This window comes from Saimiri boliviensis, chromosome 8, assembly GCF_048565385.1.
Source record: "Saimiri boliviensis isolate mSaiBol1 chromosome 8, mSaiBol1.pri, whole genome shotgun sequence".
NCBI classification, from domain to species: Eukaryota; Metazoa; Chordata; class Mammalia; order Primates; family Cebidae; genus Saimiri; species Saimiri boliviensis.
This window is the reverse complement of record NC_133456.1, coordinates 8,732,173-8,758,369: the sequence shown is the minus strand read 5'-3', so window position 1 is coordinate 8,758,369 and position 26,197 is coordinate 8,732,173. Positions and strand designations below refer to the sequence as shown.

The 26,197-nt window shown below is 38.8% G+C and overlaps 1 protein-coding gene across 19 annotated transcripts in view; it reads right to left on the bottom strand.

Annotated features, from left to right (window-relative positions):
• The window catches only part of SFMBT1 (Scm like with four mbt domains 1), a 158,200-nt gene that overhangs the window by 80,306 nt on the left and 51,697 nt on the right, over positions 1–26,197 (bottom strand). The window contains exon 1 of one of the 19 annotated variants that reach the window (XM_074403694.1): positions 22,167–23,283. The exons of the other annotated variants lie outside the window; for them this stretch is intronic. The gene's annotated coding sequence lies outside the window, so the exon portion shown is untranslated. Of the gene's footprint in view, positions 1–22,166; positions 23,284–26,197 lie in introns of those variants that run through there. 19 annotated transcript variants of the gene reach the window in all.

The following is a 26,197-nucleotide window of genomic DNA, read 5'->3' as shown; positions in this document are numbered from 1 at the left end:
ATAGTGGCTCATGCCTGTACTCCCAGCACTGTGGGAAGTCAAGGTGGGAGGATAGCTTGAGCCCAGGAGTTGCAGACCAGCCTGGGCAATACAGTAAGACCTCAACTCTACAAAAAAATTTAAAGAAACAAAACTAGCTAAATGTGGTGGCACGTGCTAGTAATCCTGGCTACTCAGGAAGCTAAATTTTTTTTGTTTGTTTATTTTTAGACAGTCTCCTTCTGTCACTGGAGTGCAGTGTGTGATCTTGTCTCACTGCAACCTCCATCTCTAGGCTTAAGCGATTCTCATACCTCAGCCTTCTGAGTAGCTGGGATTGCAGGTGTGTGCTACCACATCCAGCTAATTTTTGTATTTTTGGTTAGAGACAGGGTTTCACCACGTTGGCCAGGCTGGTCTTGAATTCCCAACCTCAGGTGATCTGCTTGCCTCAGACTCCCAAAGTGCTGGGATTACAGGCATGAACCACTGAGAGCCTAGCAAAGAAGTTGAGAATTGCTTGGGCCTGAGAGGCAGAGGCTGTAATGAGCCAAGATCATGCCACTGCAATCCAGCCTGGGTGACAGAGCAAGACTCTGTCTCAAAAAACAAAAATGAAACGCATCTAAAAGAAAAAATGTATAGTCCAGTTACATTTTTGCAAAAGATGACATAAGGCAAGTTCCTTCTATCAAAATATTAGGCCAGACACAGTGGCTAATGCCTGCAATCCCAGCACTTCCGGAGGCCAAGACAGGAGGATCACTTGAGGCTGGGAGTTTGAGACCAACCTGGTGAGACCCCATCTCTACAGAAAAAAATTTCTTAAATCAAATTAGGGTAATATTAGAACAAGAAAAGACAAACATCAATAGAGTAAAATAAAGTTGCACAACAGATCAACTTTTATGAGAGTGTAGTTTGTGATAAAGAGGGCATTCCATATTAGTCATGAAAGGATGCAAATAGTGTTAAGGAATTGGCTATCCATTTCGGGAGGAAAAAAAATTAGAAGCTTACTTTATGCTGTCACACAAATAAATTCCAGGTGAATTAAAAGAGAAAATCGGCCGGGCGCGGTGGCTCACACCTGTAATCCCAGCACTTTGGGAGGCCGAGGCGGGTGGATCACGAGGTCGAGAGATCGAGACCATCCTGGTCAACATGGTGAAACCCCGTCTCTACTAAAAATACAAAAAATTAGCTGGGCATGGTGGCACGTGCCTGTAATCCCAGCTACTCAGGAGGCTGAGGCAGGAGAATTGCCTGAACCCAGGAGGCGGAGGTTGCGGTGAGCCGAGATCGCGCCATTGCACTCCAGCCTGGGTACCAAGAGCGAAACTCCGTCTCAAAAAAAAAAAGAGAAAATCATGAAAAAGAAGACTCCAAAGAAATTAAAAGAAAACATAAGTGAGTATGGTTATAACCTTGGAATAGCATAGATTTCCTTAAGCAAGGACGCCATAAAATGGATATATTTGACCAAATAAACATTTAAAACTTTAAACTGGCAAAAAGAACCATAAACAAATTTAAAAGACAAGCTACAGAAGAAACTGTCTCCAGCATATATTGCAGACAAAATGTTAATAGCCATAATAACAGCACCTGTAAATAAATAAGAAAGACCAAATCTAATAATGTGGACATTTTTTAAAAAGGTCAGGTATGAATAACAATCCTAGGGAACGACCAATTATCATATGAAAATATATTCAAAATTTTATTTTGAATATATTTTCAACAGCTAAAATTTTAATTTTCACCCAGATTGGCAAAAACAAAAGATTAGTAACATGGAATGTGGTTGAAGACATGGAGAAATGGAAGCCATCATTATCAGTTCAGGAGCACAAATGGATATGGCCCTTTTAGAGAGAAATTGTATTCCATCAAAACTTTAACTTGCATTCTCTCTACAACCCACCAATTCCACTTTCAATGTATTTCAGAAAAATATCCACAAACAATAAGGAAATAAGTAGCACAACAATGTCAGAGAAAGAGTTTAAATTGTCTTCATTCCAGAGCATACACAGAGAAATGTCCCCATGTGTACAAAGTAGCAAGAACCTAAATGTTTTCTTGAGCAATGCCTGTATTAAGAAAAAATTGGAGGTCAGGCATGGTGGCTCAGGCCTGTAATCCCAGTACTTTGGGAGGCCGAGGCAGGCAGATCACGAGGTCAGGAGTTCTAGACCAGCCTGGCCAAAATAGTGAAACACCATCTCTACTAAAAATACAAAAAATTAGCCAGGCATGGTGGCACACACCTGTAATCCCAGCTTCTCAGGAAGCTGAGGCAGGAGAATCACCTGAACTTGGGAGGTGGAGGTTGCAGTGAGCCAAGATCATGCCACGGCTCTCCAGCCCAGGTGACAGTGCGAGATTCCATCCCCACCACTCCCAAAAAAAAGAAAAGAAGAAAAAACCAGAAACCTCAGGATCAATCAGTACATTATGGCACACCCACAAGGTGAAAGTAAAAAAGAATAAGACAGCTTAGTGAGCATAAAGTTTATGCTGGGGTGATGAAATAAGTTTTGGATTTGGATAGTCGTTTGATACAGACATATACATATAACCTGTATCTACATAAAGCCAAACAAAAACAAAACTATGCATTTCTATAAGTACACATGTATATGTGCAGATACCTTTAACGTGGTCAGGAAGAATACATCCAAAGATTAATAACAGGAAAGTAAGATTCAGGGGTAGGGCAAAAAGGAATGTTAGTTTTAACTGTAGTGGGTAAACCTTTTAAGATAAAACTGTACTCATTTTAAAGTCTTAAATGTCTACTTAAAATGTCTTAAAGTCTTAAATGTCTACTAAATGTCTAATTAAAATGTCTAATTCAATGATTTAAAATTTTATTTTAAGACAAAAATGCATTTATTGACATGGAAAGCTATTCATTCTTTCAATAAATACTTATTGGAAACTTACTATGTGTCAGGCACAACAAAAAATTAATGCTTTATCAGTGAAGAAAAAGAAAATCTCTACCCTCATGAAGCTTCTATTTTAGTGTAAGGAAGAAAGTATAATACTCTTTCTAAATGTCGTGATAGAGCTGGGAAGGAATGACAGCGTGGGGTGGTTAAATTGGGTAGAGAGAGGGGAGACTTCACTGAGAAGGTAACATATGGACCAAGACTTGAGGGAGCTTTAGAAGGAAAGAGAATGCCAAGCAGAGGGAAAAGCCAGCACAAAGGGCCTAAAAGTGAGAGCATGTGAGTGTGAGCTGTGTTCTAGGAATAGCAGGGAGGCCAGGGTAGTTGGTGCCAAGTAAGCAAGCAAGAATAAGTAGGAGAAGAGGCAGGAGAGAGGTCAACTTCACACTGCCTGCCACCCCCAGGTCCCTCTGTGAGCACCCCCCACCTACAGCACTTAAGGAACTACACTTACCAGGAAACCCTACTCCTCTGGTGGTAACAAAATGTCAGGGCAATGTTGGTGGGGATGTAAAATGATGCAGCCACCTGGGAAACCAGTCTGGCAGTTCCTCAATGTTAAAGTTCCTCAATGTTAAACATAGAGTTACCATATGGCCCAGTATTTCACTCCTCAATATATACCCAAGACACATGAAAACACATGTGCAAACACAAACCTGTTTGTGAATGTTCGTAGTAATATTATTTATAATAGTCAAAACTAGAAACAACCCAAATATATCAACCAATTAATGGGTAAATATAACGGAATATTACTCAGCCATAAAAAGAAATGAAGTACTGATACATACTACAACATGGGTAACTTTGAAAATATTGTACGTGAGAAGACAGACACTAAAGGCCACATATATACTTCCATTTATACAAAATGAATTTGCCAGAATAGGCAAATTCACAGAGACAAAGGGTAGATTGTGGTTGCAAAGGGCTAGCAGAGAAAAGGCAACGAGTAACAACTACTAATATGTACAGGGTTGCTTTGAGGGGTATTAAAACACTCTAAAATTAGACTGTGGTGAGAGTTGTACTATTCTGTGAATACAATAAAAATCTACCTAACTGTAAACTTTAAGTAAGTAAATTTTATGGTATGTTAAATATGTATCAGTAAAACTATAAAATTAGTACTTACATTCAAGGATACAACTGTGCTTTTAAATAACACTTCAAATATAGAAGCCAATGACAAAAAAAGAGACAAGATATCTGCGTTATCCTTAGGATATACAACAGAAGCAGAAAGAAAATAATTTGGCTATTATTGGTTTGTATCAGTTAAGGTGCTTAACAGATAAATTTCAATTTTATGCTTTAACAGATAAATTTCAATTTTCAATTGCTTAATCCAACAGATATGTATTTCCCACTCAGATGAAGTCCAAATGGGTGTTCCTAATCTAGGCAACTCTCCACTGTGTGATTTTTCGTGAAGCCAAAAGCCTTCCGCCACATAGCTCTACCATTTTCAACAAAGTCTTCACAACTCATTCACCATAGGGTATCACACATGGGAGGTTTTCAAGGGCCAGACCAAAAAGTGGTATATTCCTTCCACCCACATTCCACTAATTATAATCCAGTCACAGGACCCCATCCAACTACAAAGAAAGTTGCAAACTATAGTGTGGCACTTCTCACCATTAGTAACAGAGTGCTTAAATTAGTACTGCCATTCACCACAACTTACATTAACAGCTAACAGCAGTTACTTTATTTAAAGGAGGCTCCATGAATCAACAGTAGTGACACTATGAACTGTAACGGAATTCCTGCTGTCAATAAATATTTACTGAGACATATTATCATCACACCACATTTGTTCTAGGTGAACAAATATTTTAAAACCTGCCCTCACGAATCTCATAATCTAAAGTGTTTAGATAGCCAACAATAAAATAAATACAGTTAAGTCTTGAACAATACAGGTGTGAACTACACGGGTCCACTTACAGATTTTTAAAAACAACTATATTGGAAACAATTTTGGAGATGTATGACAACTTGAAAAACTTGCAGACAAACCATGTAGCTTAAAAAATATGAAAAAATTAAGAAAAAGTTAGGTGTGTTGTTAATCCACAAAATACATGTAGATATTAGCCTACTGTATCATTTACCACTTTAAAATATATACAAATCTATTACTAGAAGTTAAAAAAATCAAATTAATATAAACACAGACTGTACATGGTGTCAATCTCAGTCCCGAGAAATATAAACAAACCTAAAGATGTACTTTGACATAACTGCACAAAATTAAGTGTAGTACATACTGTACTACTGCAATCATTTTGTAGCTATCTCCTGTTGCTACTGCCTTGAGCTCAAGTGTTGCGACTATCTGCTTAGAATACTGTGTGACACTAATCATCTCCACGTGGGCAGTTCATCACTCCAGTAAAATGGGTTATCAGAATAAAAAGTGATCTCCCATGGTTCTTGAACATTTTTCATGATGCTTAGTGCAACACTGTATTTACTAACACCCTAAGACCCATACAAGTACTGCTAGAGATGCTAGACATGCTCAAGAAGCAGAGATAAGTCATGACATTGTATGAAAAAGCTGAATTACTTGATATGTACAATAGATTGAGGTCTACAGCTACAGCTGCCTCCATTTCAAGATAAGTAAATCCAGCGTAAGGACGGTTGTTGAAAAAAAAAAAAGGCAAAGGAAATTTGCAAAGACATCACTGCAGCTACGCCAGCAGATGCAAAAGCCTTGCATTTTGTGTGAATTATGTTTTTACCTCAGGTTGAAAATGCAGTTGTTATGTGGATGCACCGATTGCTGTAGGAAACGCAGGCCTATAAACTTACATACAATTTGAGAAAAAGCAAAGTCATTATATGACAACTTAAAGCAAAAGAAAGGTGAAGGATCTAAAGCTGGAGAATTTAATGCCAGCAAAGGATGGTTTGATAATTTTAGAAAGTGGTTTGGCTTTAAAACTTTAATAGGAGAAGCAGCTTCTGCTGACCAAGAGGCAGCAAATTAGTTCCCCGATGCCATTAAGAAAATCATAGAGGAGAAAGGATTTCTGCCTGAATAGGTTTCTGTGGAGTTTTTTTTTTTTTTTTTCTTTTTTGAGATAGGGTCTTATTCTGTCAGCCAAGCTGGAGTGCAGTGGCATAAGCTCAGATCACTGCAACCTCCACTTCCCAGGCTCAAGCAATCCTGCCACCTCAACCTCCCTAGTATCTAAGACTACAGGCACCATGCTGAGGTAATTTTCTTTTTTTTTTTTTTTTTTTTTTTTTAACTTTTCTACAGAGATGAAGTCTCACTATATTGAGCAGACTAGTCTGGAACTACTGAGCTCAAGCAATCTTCCCACCTTGGCCTCCCAAAGTGCTGGGATTTCAGGCATGAGCCACTGCACCCAACCCGAACAGGTTTTTAATGCTGATGAAAGTGCTCTATTTGGGGGGGAAATGTGTAAAAAGAACACTTATTAGTAAGGAAGAGAAGAAAGCACCGGGATTTAAGGGAGAATGGGATAGGCTAACTTGACTATTGTGAGCAAGTGCAGTTGTGTTTATAATCAGGACAGCCTTCTAACCCCCAGGCCTTAAAGGGTAAAGACAAAAGCCAGCTGCCAGGCTTTTGGTTGCACAATAAGGCCTGAACAACCAGAACACTTTTTCTGAAATGGTTCCATTAATGATTTGTACCTGAAGTCAGGAAGTACTCTGCCAGTAAGATTCTGCTTTTTAAAGTTCTTTTGGCATTTGACAATGCCCCCAGCCACCCGGAACTCTGTGAGTTCAAAAGTGGTGAAGAAAGTCTACTTGTCCCCAAACACAATGTCTCTAATTCAGTCTCTAGATCAGGAGCTTATAAGGACCTTTAAGGCTCATTAAACACATTCCTTTACAGAAAGGATGGTCAATACTATGCAAGAGAACTCTGACAGAACATCATGAAAGTCTGGAAGGATTACACTATTGAAGATTTCATTGTTGTTATAGAAAAAGTCCTGAAAGCCATCAAGCCTGAAACAATAGACTCCTGCTAGAGAAAACTGTTCAGATGTCCTACACAACTTCATAGGAATGATAACAGAGCCAATCAAGAAAATCATGAAAGAGGTTGTAGATATGCCAAAAAGATGGGAGGTGAAGGGTTAAGATATAGATCATGGGCCAGGCAAGGTGGCTTATGCCTGTAATGCTAGCACTTTGGGAGGCCAAGGTCAGCGGATCACTTGAGGTCAGGAGTTCAAGACCAGCCTGGCCAACATGGTGAATGAAACCTTGTCTCTACCAAAAATGCAAAAATTAGCTGGCATAGTGGCATGCGCCTGTAATCCCAGCTACTTGGGAGGCTGAAGCAAGAGAATCACTTAAACCCAGGAGGTGGAAGTTAAAGTGAGCCAAGATCGTGCCACTGTACTCCAGCTTGGGCAACAGAGCAAGACTCCGTCTCCCAAAAAAAAAAAAAAAAAAAAAGATACAGATTGTGGAGAAATTCAAGAGCTAACAGACACCACACCAGAGGAATTAACAGAAGACAACTTGATGGAGGTGAATAATTCCCCAGTGGCAATGAGGAAGAAGACGTAGAAGAAGCCATGCCAGAAAATAAATCAATATTAGACAATATGGCAGAAGGGTTCTGATTTTTCTGGACTGCTTTTATGACAGGGATCCCTCTATGATATAGCATTAAAACTAAAGCAAACAGTAGAAGAGGAGTTGATACCATAAACACTTTTAGCGAAAGGAAAATGCAAACATTCAGACAGAAATTACAATGTATTTTTGCAAAGTTACACCAAGTGTACCTGCCTCTTCTTGCCTTCCTTTCCGCCTCCTCCCTTCTTCTTCTGGTGACCTGTCACCCTGAGATAGCAACACCAACCTCTCCTCTTACTCCTCCTCAGCCTACTCAATGTGAAGATGACAAGGATCGAGACCTTTATGATGATCCACTTTCACTCAATGAAGAGTCAGTATTAATATATCTTCTCTTCCTTATGATTTTCTTTGTAACATTTTTTTCCTCCAGCTTACTCTATTGTAAAGAAAACAGTATATAATATATATATAACATATAAAATACGTGTTGATCAACTGCTTATGTTATTGGTAAGGGTCAATAGTAGGCTATTAGTAGTTAAGTTTTTGAGAAGTCAAAAGTTATATACAGATCTTCAACTGTGTCTGGAGTCAACACCCCTGTGTTGTTCAAGGGTCAACTATAGCATGCATGTTGAATATTAGGAGAAAAAAACTGAACCAGGTAGGAGGACAGGGAGTCCTACTTTCAACAGAGTGATGAAGTGATTAGTGTTGAGGTAACTGGAGGAAAATGAGGAAGTGAGCCATGTGTGTACCTGCAGAAGAAGATTCAAGGCAGAAAAACAGAAAGTGCAAAGTCTCTGAAGTGGGAGCTTGTGTGACATATGTGAGTCCACAGAGGCCGGAACAAAATGATCACGGGATAGATGCTGGGAGATGAACTCAGGAAGCTATCAGGGAGCCATATTTTATATGAACTTGCAGGCTGCTGTGAAGATTTTGGCTTTGGGGAAGCCATTGAAAGACTATGAGCAGAAGAGGAACATACTTGCATTTGTCTTTTAAAAGAATCACTCTGCAGCTATGCTGAAAACAAAGCAAAAACAGAAGCAGGAAGACCAATTTAAAAGATCACAGAATAATCCAAGCGAAAGGTGTTGGTGGCTAGGCCCAGGAGAGGAGAAGTGAAAATGTTAAGGAAGATGTAAGAGGGATTTGAAGTGTGAGAGAAAGAGCAGTATCTGGGTTGACTGAAGTTTCTGGCCTAAGCAACTGGAAGGATAGAACTGCCACTTATGGAAAAAGGGAGTCTGAAGGAGGAGTGGTTTGAGGAAGAAAAATTATAATGAGCTTCAGTGCAAAATAGGGCAATATGATTACTTCCCTCTCCACTAAAGGTTTACTCTTGAAGTTTTCAGGAAAATGTTTTCAATCAACAAAAGTATAATTATTATACTCCTTATTTGTATAGTATCTCCAATTTATAAGCTTTTTTTCATCCACAATGCTTCATCTGAACACAATAAAAAACTCTTTTAGAAAGCAAGAATGGGGCCAACTCTTTTTTTATCCCTTGGGAACCTCCTTGTCAGCTTCAATCCTATCTTATATTTCACCCTCTCTAGGTTTACCAATCAGCCTTGAAGGCATTTCTCCATATCAATTCAGTAATTTATGCTGCCTTATTTTTTATTTTTTTTTTTTTTGAGACAGAGTTTCGCTCTTGTTACCCAGGCTGGAGTGCAATGGCACGATCTCGGCTCACCGCAACCTCCGCCTCCTGGGTTCAGGCAATTCTCCTGCCTCAGCCTCCTGAGTAGCTGGGATTACAGGCATGTGCCACCATGCCCAGCTAATTTTTTGTATTTTTAGTAGAGACGGGGTTTCACCATGTTGACCAGGATGGTCTCGATCTCTCGACCTCGTGATCCACCCGCCTTGGCCTCCCAAAGTGCTGGGATTACAGGCTTGAGCCACCGCGCCCGGCTGCCTTATTTTTTTAAATTCCAATTTCAACACCCACGTACTTTCTAATACAGGCACTTCAATGACAATTTTTCTAAGTTTTCTTTAATGTATGTTTTCAATAATCTCAAGTATAAATAATCTTTAAAAATTCATACTATAGTGAATATTATACTAAATATATATAATATATAATATGTAATGAATATTATACTGAATACTATGAATATATATGCTCATACTGTATGAGTCTGGAAATCTCAGGCTGACCACCCTATAAATCCCTGGTCCACAGTTGCTAAGTATGACTCCTCAGCAATTACTGATTAGTACCAGGATACCGAGCACCTCCTCTGCGCCAGATACCAAATAAATCACGGTTCTGAAATTATCCTTCACTGTGCCAAAATACGACAAAAGCATTTAAAAGTCATTTCTTTATCCTTATATTATCTTATAGGTCAGAATGGTAGCTCTTCCAGAGTTCAAATATGATCACATTTTTCACCAATTAAATGATTTATTTATGGGAGCCAGTAACATAAGCACATGTTGAAACAGTATGTCTTTGTTCTGATTAAATCAGGAGCTATTTGATTCACCAACATAAGCTGTCAAAATGCACCAATTCCAGTAGTAGTATAAAAAGATTATTGGAAAAGACTACATTCAGTTATGAAAAGACTATCGGAAAAGACTACATTCAGTTATGAAAAGACTTGAAACTATTCTGTAATTTCATGGTTGCTGTTTCTCAGCTTTCTCATGTCAAGTCACAGATCAAAAACCTCATTTCAATGGAACAAATGCTTGTTAACCATTTATCAAGAAAAAAGACTATTTGAGTACCTACTCTGTATGTGCCTGGCGCTTTCATATGCTAAATAATTAGGCACACAGAACATTGTACAACACATGATAAGCCTCATATTTTTTGTTGTTGTTGTTCAGCCTATTTCTAAGCCAGGTAAGCTTCATATTAAAGTGTTTATTATTTTTTAAATGATCTCTTATTTAATCCTAGCTGTTCTGCTTAACTCATACAATGATAATTCCATTTTACAGATAAGGAAAAGTTAACAAGTCAGTTCATATACAGTCATACATTGCTTAACAATGAGACTGTGTTCTGAGAAATTTGTTGTTTGGCAATGTTGTCATTATTTGATCATAACAGGGTATACTTACACAAACCTAGATGGTGTGGCCTACTATACACTTGGCTATATGGTATTTAGACTACTGCCCTTAGGCTACAGATCTGTAGGCAACTGTAACATGATGGTAAGTATTTGTGTATCTAAACATATTTAAACATAGAAAAGGTACAGTAAAAATAAGTCATAAAAGATAAAAAATGAGGCTGGGTGCCATGGCTCACGCCTGCAATACCAACACTTCAGTAGGCCAAGGAGTTTGAGACCAACCTGGCCAACATGGTGAAACCCTGTCTACTAAAAATACAAAAAATCAGCTGGGTGTGGTGGCGTGCGCCTGTAATCCCAGCTACTTGGGAGGATGAGGCAGGAGAATTGCTTGAACCTGGGAGGTGGAGGTTTCAGTGAGCTGAGACTGTGCCACTGCAACTCCAGCCTGGGTGACAAAGTGAGATGAAGTCTCAAAAAAACACAAAAAAACAAACAAAAAAAATGATAAAATACGCAACACTTATATAGGGCACTTATCATGAATGGAGCTTGCAGGACTGGGGTTGTTCTGGGTGAGTCAGTGAGTAGTAAGTGAATGTGAAGACACAGGATATTACTGTATACTACCATAGACTTTTTAAACACTGTACATGTAGGCTACATTAAATTGGTTTTAAGAATACTTTTCTTCCTTCAATAATAAATTAACCTTAGCTTACTATAACATTATAAACTTTTTTAGTTTTTAAAAATTTTTAACTTTTTTGTAATAACATATTTTTTAAAATACAAACACTGTATAGCTGTACAAAAATATTTTTTCAGTTGGGTGCGGTGGCTCATGCCTGTAATCCAACACTTTGGGAGGCAAGGTGGGCGGATGACCTGAGATCAGGAGTTTGAGACCAGCCTGGCCAACATGACAAAACTCCATCTCTACTAAAAATACAAAAAAATTTAGCCGGCCATGGTGAGTGTGTGCCTGTAATCCCAGCTACTCGGGAGGTGGAGGCAGAAGAACTGCTTGAACCTGGGGAGGTAGAAGCTGCGGTGAGCTGAGATTGTGCCACTGCACTCCAGCCTGGGCAACAGAGTGAGACTCTGTCTCAAAATATCAACATATATGTGTGTATATATATTTTTTCTTTATATCCTTATTCTATAAGCTTTTTCCTATTAACTGTTTATTTTTAAAACTTTTTTGTTAAAAACTAACACAACAGTCTAGGCCTACACAGGGCCAGGATAATCAATATCGTTGTCTTTCACCTCCACATCCCGTCCCACTGAAGATCTTCGGGAGCAATAACATGAATGGAGCTGCCATCTCCTTGATAACAACGCCTCCTTCTGGAGTATCTCCTGAAGGACCTGTCTGAGCCTGGCTTACGTAATATTTTTTAAATAAGTAAAAGACATACACTCTAAAATAATGATAAAAGTACAGTAAATACATAAACCATAAACATAGTCATTATCATGATCAAGTATTATATACTGTACATAACAAAATATAAAAGCATATGTTTTTATATGACTGCCAGTGCAGTAGGTTTATTTACACCAGCACCACAACAAACACGTGAGTAATGTATCTCACTGCGACTTCACTATAACATCACTAGGCCATAGGAATTTTCCAGCTCCATTATAAATGTACAAGACCACTGCCATATATACAGTCCATCATTGACTGAAACACCATTATGCTGTGCATTAAGGTAGACAGGAAGCAGCAGGGGCAGCATGTGAACCCTCATCTGCTTCTAGAGCCTGAGCTTCTCTAGTCTTTCTGGGCTATAGGGCTTTTCTTGGAGCTCAGAGAATAAAAGGATAATTATGAGGTATGTCTTACATCACAGAGTAACGGCCCTAGATGATCTACACTCAAGTTGTTTTGCTCATTCATTCATTTATTTAACTTCTAAGTTCCATACTGTTCTACTTACAACAGTGAGTAACCAAGAGTCTGGATGGCACCTAGACAGATGTTGCATTCTATAAACTTCTAAAATCTTATTCTAATAGGGTCCTAAGATAGATTAATTCATATGAAAGGATAAAACCAAAACCAAACCTCTAAATTAATGAATACCTTACTCTTATATACACTTAGAAACTACTTTCTTCACAGCAATGTATAAAGTTAAGCCCAGTCCAGATCCAATTCTCTACAATTCTGTTCTGTAATGGTTACTACTAGTAGCCTCATAAGCCATTCCCGCTACCTCTTTCTCTTTGCCACCAAATTCCTCATTTGTTTGGCTGGCAAAGTTCTACATACTGGATTGTGCCAGTCAATCTCATGCCTCTTTGTCAGATAATTGAGTTCTAAGTCTTCCTTGTGGCCTTGTGACCCAGTCCTGGCTAAAGAGAAGAGAAAGTTTGCTGAGGAGCTTATAACAAATACATGTTCATTCCTAAGAGAGGTAAGATGGTTTCAAAAATGCCTTGAGTCTGTTTAATATCACCGATGTTCATTTGACAGTGGTAATTCTCACCACTCAGGTCAGCGAACACATCACATTAAAATGCAGCCTATAAATTCTACTTCTCTCAGAACCCATGGCTATTATGTGCCAGGTCCTGTTCTAGGCACCAGGGTAGAATAACGAACAAATCAGACTAAAATCTCTGCTTTTGAAACATAGTTGGTACTCAATAAATACCTGTTTAAATACTTAATTGTAAATTCAAATGAATAATAAACTAAAACTTTAATAGAATAAACCATTTATTAGTTGTAAAATAGTTAAGTTTAACTTAAACTCATATTCAGATAATTTTGTATGCTGAACCTCCAAGACCAAGTGATTTTTGCTATTCAGCTAAAAATGTATCTTTTTGACACCAGAAAATATTGAATGTAAAAGTTATTGGCAGGCAATCATACTTACTACAAGCAAACTGAGTAATTTCTGATTTTCCAACAAAAAATATATGTATTCAAATTGAAAGGGAAAGTGCCCCTTTAGTATTAATTTTGCTATACCTCTAAGGAATATGTCTGAGGAGTACACCAAATACAGAGAAGTACTCAATGAAGATTTAAATCAAATTTCAGAATGTGATTTCTGGCAAAACAAACAAAAAACTTGTGAAAGAAAAAAAGGGAAAGTGAAGCTGGGAAACAAAATAATGAACATTTTGAATTATTCATGGATTTTGATGTCCTTCCCCTAATCTCTTTCCAATTATCATGATCAAGAACAGGGCATATGACTGATTTTGACATTTGGTAGGGTAGCCTAAAGCTCTCTGGCACTTCATCAAATTTACATTAAGCAACAAGGAGTCTGGCAATGGGGCACTTTAATCCTTAAAGAGAGCTGGGAGAGACCAATCAGGGACACTAACATAGTTTAACTGAAAGAGCTCAGCTACCCACAGAACAAAGCAGAAACTTGAAATAAAGGCCTCCAAATGTTTTTGAGGTTCTTAGTTTAATATCACCTCCAAATGTTTTTGAGGTTCTTAGGTTAAGGAACTGACCACAAACCAAAGAGAACTAATTCTAACCAGTCCTAGAAAGATACTTAATTGTCTTTACCCCACAAATAGCTTCCTCTGTGCTCATCTCAGTATAGCCAGCCCCCTCAAAAAGGAAGACAACTGGGAGAAGAGAAGAGGAAGAGGAAAGATTTGAAAGCTCCCTGATGACCACAATTAAAGATCAGAAAGGTCGATTAAAGGAGATACCAAGTGCACATACACATGCCTGGAAAAATGATAGCTTCAGACAGGACCAAAACAAAACTCCATTTGACAGTCTTCACTTTTTTCACCCACTAAATTCCTTGTTGCCTCAGATGTCATATTATGTCTACAAATTCCCTGGCACATGAACTATTGAGAAACAACTGGAAACAACATAAAAGTCAACTACATTTCATTAAAAGTAGATTACTTTCCTGAGGAGGTTGAAAAATCAACTGCAGCAGAATACGGAGTATAACTAAACTTGTCCTACCCAAAGCTTAGCATAGTCAGTATCTCGGAAAAGATCACTTACCAGTAGAGGTGCTTAAGATGAGAACACGTTTTTTGACTTTGCACTTCTGTCTTCGTCAGTTGGGCAAAATAATTGTCCAAAAAGTGAACAACAAAACTCACATGCTGGGAAATGGCCACTAGTGAAGTAACAGACTAGACTAACCATAAAAATGAGACCCAGCTTAAGTTGCACAGTCTACCACTTACCAGCTCAGTTTGCTTATCTGTTACATAGGGAATATGGTGAAGGGTTGTGGTGAAGACTAAAATGATTTATGTAAAATACAGCACCATACAAACAGCAAGCATCTAATAATACTTATTAGAATATTAAAAGCATGTCTAAAACCCCTCATATTCTCATACAACCGTGTCTCCCAGCTAAGGGAGTTAGGGGTCATAAATTTTAGAGGCTACTGAACCTAAGCTACAACTTTCCAACCTAAAAACATTTTGGCCGGCCGTGGTGGCTCACGCCTGTAATCCCAGCACTTTGGGAGGCCAAGGTGGGTGGATCACGAGGTCAAGAGATCTAGACCATCCTGGTCAACATGGTGAAACCCCGTCTCTACTAAAAATACAAAAAATTAGCTGGGCATGGTGGCGCGTGCCTGTAATCCCAGCTACTCAGGAGGCTGAGGCGGGAGAAATGCCTGAACCCAGGAGTCCCGAGGTTGCGGTGAGCCGAGATCGCGCCATTGCACTCCAGCCTGGGTGACAAGAGCGAAACTCCATCTCAAAAAAATAAAATAAAAATAAAAAATTTTAAGTGGTTTACTTAGACCTCAAAACAGGAGAAAATCAAGATATATGAATGATAACAACATATCAAAAGTAACCGGGCAGTCCTGGCAAGGAAGCATGTGGTCTTGGCAGCCGGACGGCTGGGTGTGAGTCCTGAGTACCCAGCTTGCTTGCTATGTGGCCATGGCCCAGTGAAGTAATCAGTTCATGCTTCAGTGTCTTCATCTGTAAAATCCAAATGTTAACAACAGTACCTATCTCATAAAGTTACCTTGATTATTCAATTAATGTACAAAGTTTATAGCATAGTAAGTCCTCAACTATTACTGCTGTAACAAGTCTCTTACTAGAATGAACGTTTACTGTTTCAGATGATTCTCAACCCATAAGGAAGTGAGATGCCTTCTTTTTATTTCCTCACCAAGTACCCTTCTAACTTCTCCTAGCAAAGTTATACAGTACACATTTTGAAATTAAAACACATTTCCTTATTCTTTAATGGAATGGAGTAACACTGAATTGACAGAGCAGCCAAAAGTCTAAAAAAAAAAAAAATCAGTGTAATAAACAGCCATCATCAAAAATGTCAGAATCATCAGGAAAGCAAAAAAAAAAAAACAAAGTCTTTTCCCAAGGGAGTAAGAGGCTCTGCCTCAACCCAGAAGAGAGCTGAGGGGAAGTTATAGTGATTGACTTAGAGAGACCCATGGGAGGTCCAAGCACTCACCAAGCTTTAACTCGTGATTGTAATGCAGGATGCTCTAGAGATTTTGCTGCTTTGTATTGTTATACTAAACATACAAGCATTTTTTAAAGCTCTATGTTAGAATTTAGATTCCTGGACTATAGACACATACACTGTAAAATTAATTCACTGGAATTTTTTTTTAAGTTTAAGTCTCTAAAAGAACTAGATTACAAATACTGAGAACTTTTGGATAGGCTACCACCCTTCAAGATCACAACAGTACCACCCCTCAAGATCACGACAGGCAACCACACAGGTCAGTCTCTCAAGAACACCTCAAGAACCTGTCTCTCAAGAATCAGTTCCTTAAGAACCAGACCCTCAAGAACATCTCCCAACTCCAGGGTAATGCTGCTGCAAAGGCATCCCTGGGGAAACATGATGGTGACTGTCTGCTGCAAAACACTGAGCCAATTGGTAATGGTCTGCAAACCTAAAAGGTATGTGGAACATTTAACAACAATGATACAAAGAACAAGTATTAGTTATTTACAAAACTATAAATTATTTAGAACATGAAACAACTCTTCAGTAGCTTTTTAAAATAGGTGCTTCCAAAAAAGGAGTAAATCTCTGGTTACTCCTAGCGATGTACTACAAAACACATTAAATCTATAAAATAATTTGGTGCAAAAAGTTAAATAGACATGAGAAAAAAGAAACAGCCTAAATTATGATAATTAATTAGGAATCTAATCAGACTCATATGCAAGATGTAAAACCAAAACCCTAACTGGCAGAATAGCAGTCTACTGACTTACCTGTCATTTCCTGCAGGAGGACATCTGGCAGCCTTCCATTTGGTTAGTATTAGACCCTACTGACACCTTAATATTTGTTTTTATAGACTGCAATACCCACATCTTTCAATCTAACATATGTAAACATTCTCTGAAAACCAAAAATATCTATGTTAAATACATAGAAATTTTTGGTTGACTCTCTATACCTGTTAAACAGAAAGATTCCTCTTCCTGTTTTCTATTCTTTTCTCCACTTTTCTATTCTTCCCCTAAAAATAATTTGGTTTCTTTCCCACCACTAAATTGTTATTTTAGTGAACTTAAATACAATATTACAAAAGTGGCCAGTTTTCTAAGATTAGCACTTACCAATTCTACTTTACAGTGCTTAGTACAAAATTATTGATTCAATTGTCAATCCTTAATAATACTAAGCTACTAATGGTCATGTTCTCATGTGTTACAAGAAACATGCCTTCCATAAAAACTATTCCTACTAATGTTCATGTTTTATAAGAAAAAATAATTTTTTCATAATGTATAACTTCTTCCAGTCTTAAACAAAACTATCACTGAATCAGACAGGTACCTGAAGTCATCCCAACAGGCCTATAAGAATTTTAAACTGCATTATTTGCAAGTTAACAACATGAAAGGTACTCTTGAGGCAGACAATTGGTTTTCAATGTCTCCTTCAAAGGAAAAATAATTCCAGCACCATCTATCAAAACTGTTCAGATATATTCCAAAGGCCAGTTGTTTTTTTTTTAGGATTTTTCTTGGGAGGGGTTGTTATTTTAGTTGTTCAAAAAATAAATGGGCTTAGTAGGTCAAAACACAACCACTCACTCAGGAAAATCATCATCATAAAGGTAAAAATAACTCAAAGCATACACCTGAAGTCATTAACAGGTTTTTCCTCAGTTTTCTCTTATAATATGTGAGATAAATGCAGTATTATTCTCTATTAAAGTATAAAAGACAACTCGACTCAGTTGTTTAACTCACATTAAATTCCTCCAAAACGGTATTTTGAAGATTATCAAAGGCTCAGCCACATCAAGTTTGGAATTTTGTGACAGAGTCAGATGACAGACAGGACACTCAGTCCTTCCAGTCTTGGAAACCAAATGCTTGAAGAGGCTTAATGTAAAATCTAACTATCCAAAGTCTTAAGCTTACTTCAAATTCATCTCAAAGCAATCTTTAAAGAAAAAAAAATCAATAAGCCATTCAAACACCAGAATACTACTTTTCTCAGAATCTTTAACAAAATGTCAAACAAATTCAGATTGTTGGACAGTTAAACTTCAAAGAGCCTCCTTATTATCTGAAAATGTCAAAGAAGAGCAAGAAAGAGAGGAAAGGGAAGGAGAGAAGAAGGAAAAAGGATAGATGGAAAGAAGAAAAAGTTTTCTCAACTTTGACAAATACTATTATGAGAACTAAGGAGTTTTGGCCTTGGGAATTCAGACATTATGCATAAAGCAAGGAAATAAACCTAGTGAACAAACATTACTATAGGGTGACGTCAACCTTGAAATTCTGGAAGGATGTTAATGAAGTGGGGTGAAGTACAAAGAGTATAATTTTTTCACTTCAAATGATGAGTAATGAAGTTCAACATATAAACTTTTTTTGTTTGTTCATTTTTTCCAAAATAACTACTTTACACCCACATTACTGTCTTATTTGCAAACATTTGCAAAGTGTCTTCAGCAACTATACCTAACATTGTACTTTTACATACATTAAGCCAGCTGCCTGGATTTTTTTTTTTTTTAGACGGAGTTTCGCTCTTGTTACCCAGGCTGGAGTGCAATGGCGCGATCTCGGCTCACCGCAACCTCCGCCTCCTGGGTTCAGGCAATTCTCCTGTCTCAGCCTCCTGAGTAGCTGGGATTACAGGCACGCACCACCATGCCCAGCTAACTTTTTGTATTTTTAGTAGAGACGAGGTTTCACCATGTTGACTAGGACGGTCTCGATCTCTTGACCTCGTGATCCACCTGCCTCGGCCTCCCGAAGTACTGGCATTACAGGCTTGAGCCACCGCGCCTGGCTCCTGGATGTTTTTTTAAAATTGCTCTTTGTTTTCACTGAATAACTGAGGCTGGTCACTCTAAAAGTTAGGAAAAACTTCAGTAACACCCAGTCCAACAGTCCTCGTCAGTTCTGTGTTACACACAATTCCCACGTGCCCACATTTCCACAAATAACAGCTCTCCATTATCCTATAGTGCTTTCTCTAGAGAATTCTTCCCTACCTGCTGTAGTTTGAATGTTGAGTCCCACCCAAAATTCACATGTTGAAACTTTTTTTTTTTTTTTTTTGAGAAAGAGTTTCACTCTTGTTTCGCAGGCTGGAGTGCAGTGGTGCAATCCCAGCTCACTGCAATCTCTGCCTCCTGTTCCGCCTCCTGGGTTCAATCTATTCTTGTGCCTCAGCCTCCTGAGTAACTGGGACTACAGATGCATGCCAGCACACCCAGCTACTTTTCGCATTTTTAGTAGCGATGGGGTTTCACCATGTTGGCCAGGCTGTTCTTGAACTCCTGACCTCAGGTGATCCACCAGTCTTGGCTTCCCAAAATGCTGTGATTACAGGTGTGAACCACCTCACCGGACTCACAACGTTGAAACCTAATCCCTAATATTTCAGTATTAAGATGTGGGGCCTTTCAGAAAGTGATTGGATCAATCTGACATTCCCTTCCACCTTCCACCACGTGAGGATGCAGTAACAAGGCACCATCAATCAGGAAGGCACCTCCCCAGAACTAAATCTGCCAGCACTTATTTTCGGACTTCTCAGCCTCCAGAATAGTGAGAAAATAAATTTTTATTATTCATAAGTTACTGAGTCTCAGGTGTTCTGCCATAGCAGCACAAATAACTAAAACATCACCCATCCCTGAAGAGGAGGTTGTCCATTTCTGTGTTCCAATACCATCAATGCCACAGTGATGAAAGACTCCCAAGACTACCTTCTGGGATAATCTACTCCATTTCTAAGCAGCTCCACCACAAAGTCTGTCCTTAACCTGCTGCCAAGTCCCTATGGCTTCTGTCCATTGCTGTTGCCTACTTAGAACCAGTCTGTGCTCATTCACTCACACAGAGCCCTTCATACAGCGGAGAGAACTAACATTCATCAACTGTTCTTCCTAAATAGGTCCCGAGTTGCCTCACCTTCCTAGTCCCTCCTCTAAAATACCTTTCAGTTTATCTGCAGTCCAAACCAGAATATAAATGAATAAAGTAGGCCGGGTACAGTGGCTCACACCTGTAATCCCAGCCCTTTGGGAGGCCGAGGCAGGCAGATCACGAGGTCAAGAGATCGAGACTATCCCAGCCAACATGGTGAAACCCTGTCTCTACTAAAAATACAGAAATTAGCTGGGCATGGTGGCACGTGCCTATAGTCCCAGCTACTCAGGAGGCTAAGGCAGGAGAATCACTTGAACCCAGGAGGCAGAGGTCGCAGTGAGCCAAGATTGCACCACTGCACTCCAGCCTGGCAACAGAGCAAGACTCCGTCTCAAAAAAATAAAATAAAGTATTTTTTATAACACAAAGGATAAATGTTTGAGGACGGATACTTCTATTTTACATTATGTGATTATTACACATTATATGCCTGTATCAAAACATCTCGCATACCCCATAAACATATACACCTCCATGTAGCCATGAAAATTAAAATTAAAAAAATTTTTAAAACAATAACTTAAAATCTTAAAGTGATTTTGATTTCTGCTCTATATCGTGTATATCTGTGACTAGGCAAAATAGGTCATGGGTAAATTTGCTCAGTTAATTAGACTTTGATATTGAAATACTGGTAATCAGTTTCCATGGAACAAAAACTACTCCTTCCTCAGTATGTTTCCTTAAATGAACCAATCATTTTATAAAAGCAGATCATCTTGCAGAAGGAAAAACTAAGGGAAGTCATAGGTGGGTTAACACATTCCACAATGTAAAACAAACAATAAATATACATTCCCATGCAGAACTCAATTCTCCCTCTTCAAAATTATCGCAGCATTTTGTGGGACCCCCTAGAAGAGCATTTCACCTAGAGTGATCCAGGCCCACCTTCTCCTCAGGGTCTGGGCCCCACCTTCATCTTTCTCTATGATTTTACACTATGCCTACATTGGCAAGTTTGCAATTTCTGTCTGAAACTGATCAGGGGTAGTTCTGACACCCATTTAAATAGAATTGTAGTCTCAATACTCATTACTTGTCATAATCATCCTTTAATTTAAAAGGGGGCCAAGAAAACAAAATTATTTAAATATTTCCCAATTTCTGAAAATATAATACCAGTTTAAAAAAAAAAAAAGCTCAAAAAACAGCACATAAATGGAGTAAAATGGGTAGGAACATTTTTTTTCTATGCAAAGGCTTTAACATTTATAAACTTCAAACAAATGCCCATAAAAAACATGTAGTTTTTGCACTGTATAGTCCATATGCTAAATTGACATGTTTAGTTACATGTTTCTTGAGTAGTACTTTTTATTTGTAGCAAAGCTATTTCATCTAACATATTTACACATAAAAGTCCATTTTAAACCAAATTACTTCAAAATTTGACCTATTTTACAACTGGCACAGACTAGCTGTTCTGCTATACTGTTTAAATGCCTCCTATATTCGCAGCAATTACTTTAAACACATCATCTGCCGGGTGCGGTGGCTCAAGCCTGTAATCCCAGCACTTTGGGAGGCCGAGGCGGGTGGATCACGAGGTCGAGAGATCGAGACCATCCTGGTCAATATGGTGAAACCCCGTCTCTACTAAAAATACAAAAAATTAGCTGGACATGGTGGCACGTGCCTGTAATCCCAGCTACTCAGGAGGCTGAGGCAGGAGAATTGCCTGAACCCAGGAGGCGGAGGTTGCGGTGAGCCGAGATCGCGCCATTGCACTCCAGCCTGGGTAACAAGAGCGAAACTCCGTCTCAAAAAAAATAAATAAATAAAAAATAAAATGCATCATCTTTATGTGCTGGCACTAAATTTCTATACCTTTAAGGGATAATTCTAGGCTAATCAATTAGTATACCAACCTTCCCTATCCCCGACCCCATTCATTCACTTAGTCCTGACCATTCTAAGCATCTGTTACATATAACTCCTAGTAGGAGGTACAACTACGTAGGAAATATTACAAAGTTACTGTGACATTATAGTTAAAACAGATGCACTGACAATCAAACAAGGGAGGGGAATCCCATTCAAAAATTCTGAAAACAGACTTAACAAGATAGAAAATAAATGTAACAGCAAAATAGCAAAAGCTCAATATATCAATTTTGTAACTTTTCTTATTTATACTTACGATCAAGGAAAGAACAGAAAATCCTTTTATAACAATAAAACAGTATACGACACTGAAGTATCGTAAGTCAAAGCTAAAAAAAAAAAAGAAAGTAACCAACTATTATATACTCATAAAATACTACACTGGAAAAAGATCAAAATTGTAATCGGCTTTTATAAAGCAGTATTTTACAGTTTAGGCCTGTAAAGCACATCTTTATAATCCAAGAACACTTTCATACAGTTTCCAACAGAAGGGTTTATTCATAAGCCATTACTGCAGAGGAAAACAACAACAAACAAATCCTCAACCTGCTAGTAAGTAAAAACAGTTTGTCAATTCAACTGGGAAATAGTGTGTTAGAAAAAATACCTACTTTTAACAAAGTTATTGCATTTGTAACTAAAAAGATCACACACAACTGTGCCACCTGGTCACAAAACAGAAACCAAGGGTAAGTTTCTTTTTATAAAAGTATTCCAACTAATAATGAAGGAATGACAGAATCTCCATTAAATTACTGGATCTCGGTGTTGACCATCAATAACAGAGACACTTGTATCAATCACAAGAGACAACCTGAACCATTATGTGCCTCCTAATGGAAGAACACAACACCAACTATTAAACTATCTTTCAAAAAAAAAAAAAAAAAAAAACTTGAATCTGATTGAGCTTCTAGATATCACAAAGAAGTTAGAGGAACATGTTTATTTTATCTTATTTTATTTTTTTGAGACAGAGTCTCACTCTGTGGCCCAGGCTGAAGTGCAGTGGGGCGATCTCAGCTCACCACAATCTCTGCCTCCTGAATTCAAGCAATTCTCCTGCCTCAGCCTCCTGAGTAACTGGGATTACAGGCATGTGCCACCATACCCAGCTAATTTCTGTATTTTTAGTAGAAACGGGGTTTCACCATGTTGGCCAGGCTGGTCTCAAATTCCTAACCTCAGGTGATCTGCCCACCTTGGCCTCTCAAAGTGCTGAGATTACAGGCGTGAGCCACCACGCCAGGCCTAGAGGAACATGTTAAACACCACAATGGTGAGCCAATTAGCAAAATCAAACTCTGGAAAACACTGTAAGACAAACTACCTGGTTTTATCAAATAAATTGGGAGGAAAAAAAAGAGTAAGAAATTAAGGACACTATAGATTAAAAGGGATTTAAGATGAAATTTTTAAAACTATTTGAAAATCTATTAAGGGAGGGGAGGGGAGGGGAGGGGAGGGGAGGGGAGGGGTGGACTCGCTCTGTGGCCCACGCTGGAGTGCAGTGGGGCTATCTTGGCTCACAGTGCAGTGGGGTGATCTCAGCTCACTGTAATCTCCACCTTGTGGTAGAGGGAAGGGAAGGGGAAGGGGAAGAGAAGGGGGAGGAGAAAGAGGGTGAGGGTAGGGGGAGGGGAGGAGAAAGGAGTGGAGGGGGAGGGGGGCGGGGCGGGGCAGGGCAGGGCAGGGCAGGGCAGGGCAGGAAAGGGAAGGAAAGGTCTCAACATTTAAACTGGAAAATATGGAAATAGTAAATCTTCTGAGCTTGGATTGGCAAAGATTTTTTTTTTTTTTTTTGAGACGGAGTTTCGCTCTTGTTACCCAGGCTGGAGTGCAATGGCACGATCTCGGCTCACCGCAACCTCCGCTCCCTGGGTTCAGGAAATTCTCCTGCCTCAGCCTCCTGAGTAGCTGGGATTACAGGCACGTGCCACCATGCCCAGCTAATTTTTTGTATTTTTAGTAGAGACGGGGTTTCACCATGTTGACCAGGATAGTCTCGATCTCTCGACCTCGTGATCCACCCGCCTCGGCTTCCCAAAGTGCTGGGATTACAGGCTTGAGCCACCGCGCCCGGCAGCAAAGATTTTTTATTTTTATTTTGAGGCAGGGTCTTGCTCTGTTGCCAAGGTTGGAATGCAATGGCATCATCACTGCTCACTGTAGCCTTGACCTCCTGGGCTCAAGCAAACCTCCCATCTCAGCCTCCTAAGTAGCTAGAAGTACAAGCATATGCCACCATGCCTGGCTAACTTTATGTTTTGTAGAGAAGTGGTCTCACTATGCTGTCCAGGCTGATCTCAAACTCCTGAACTCAAGTGATCTTTCTGCCTCAGTCTCCCAAAGTGCTAAGATTACAAGTGTGAGCTACTGCACCCAGCCTGGCAAATAACTTTAAAATATGACACCAGAAAAAGCACAAACAATAAATTGGGACTGTATCAAAGTTTAAAACTTCTGCTCTTCAGGCACTTTGGGAGGCCGAGGTGGTGGATCACCTCAGGTCAGGAGTTCAAGACCAGCCTGGCCAACATGGTGAAACCCTGTCTCTACTAAAAATACAAAATTACTATGCCTCCTTGAACCTGGGAGACGGGGGTTCTGCAGAGCCGAGATTGCACCACTGCACTCCAGCTCTTGCTAGAGAGTAAGACTCAGTCTCAAAAAATAATAATAATAATAATAACTGGCCCGGCACAGTGGCTCAACCCTATAATCCCAACACTTTGAGAAGCTGAGGCAGGTGGATCATGAGATCAAGAGATTGAGACCATCCTGGCCAACATGGTGAAACCCCATCTTACTAAAAACACAAAAAATTAGTTGGGAGTGGTGATACACGCCTGTAGTTCCAGCTACTAGGGAGGCTGAGACAGAAGAATTGCTTGAACCTGGGAGGTGGAGGTTACAGTGAGCCGAGATCACACCACTGCACTCCTGTCTCAAAAAACAAAAACAAAACAAAAACAAACAAAATAAAACCTTTGCTCCTCAAAAACACAATGAAAACAAGCTAAAGACTTAAAAAGAAATTTTTTTGCAAAACATGTACCTAATTAGGATTTATATCAAAAAGCTCTTAAAACTCAATAAACAATCGAATTTTTTTTTTTTTCCCAGAGACAGGGTCTCACTCTTGTCACTGTACTGGAGTGCACTGGAGCCATCTTAGCTCATGGCAGTCTCAACCTCATGGATTCAAACGATCCTCCTGCCTCAGACCTGCCAAGTAGCTGGGACCATAGGTGCATGGGTACATGGCACCACACCCAGCTAATTTTTCTTTCTTTTTTTAGTAAAGATAGAGTTTCGTCATGTTACCCAGGCTAGTCTAGAATGCCTAAGCTCAAGCAATCTGCCTGCCTCAGCCTCCCAAAGTGCTAGGATTACAGGCAGGAGTCACCACACCTGGACAATAATCTAATTTTTTTTAATGAGCAAAATATTTAAATAGGTACTTCAGCAAAGAAAATAAATATACGAATGGTAAATAAGTACATGAAAAGATACTCAATTAGTCACTAGGAAAATACAAATTAAAACCACAAGGAAGTATCATTAGACACCAACTAAAATGGCTAAAATAAAAGATGAACAATACCAAGTTTAATAAGGACGGAAATTCGAGTCCTCATACAACACTGGTGCAAATGTAAAAATTGTACAGCCATTTTGAAAACGGTTTGTCAATTTCTTAAAAAGCTAAACATAGACTTATACAACCCAGCAATTCCACTCTTGGGGATCACCAAAAAGAAATGAAAACAACCACACAAAGACTTTAACACAAGTGTTCATTGCTAAGAACTAGAAATAATCCAAAAATTCATCAACTAGTGAATGGATAAACAAAATAGGTTTTACCTATAATAACAAGGATGAATCTCAAAAACTTCACACTATATGAAACATGCCAGACACAATACTGGATGATTCTATTTATGTGAAATTTCTAGAAAAGGCAAAATTGTACAGAAAATACATCAGTGGTTTCCCAGAATCAGGATGCATTGCCTGTAAATGGCTACCTTTTGGGGGTGATAAAATGTTCTAAAACTAAGTGGTGGTGATGGTTGCATAACTCTATACAATTACTAAAACTCATCGAGCAGGTCATTTACAATATAAAATATGCTTCAATAAAAAGTTTTTTAAAAAGAGAGCTATCAACCAAACGTGTTGGTCATGTAGATCCTATAAACAGTATTTCTTTAAATTTACTTTCGTTATTGCAAAACGCACATAAAAATTTACCATTCTAATCACCTTAAATGTACA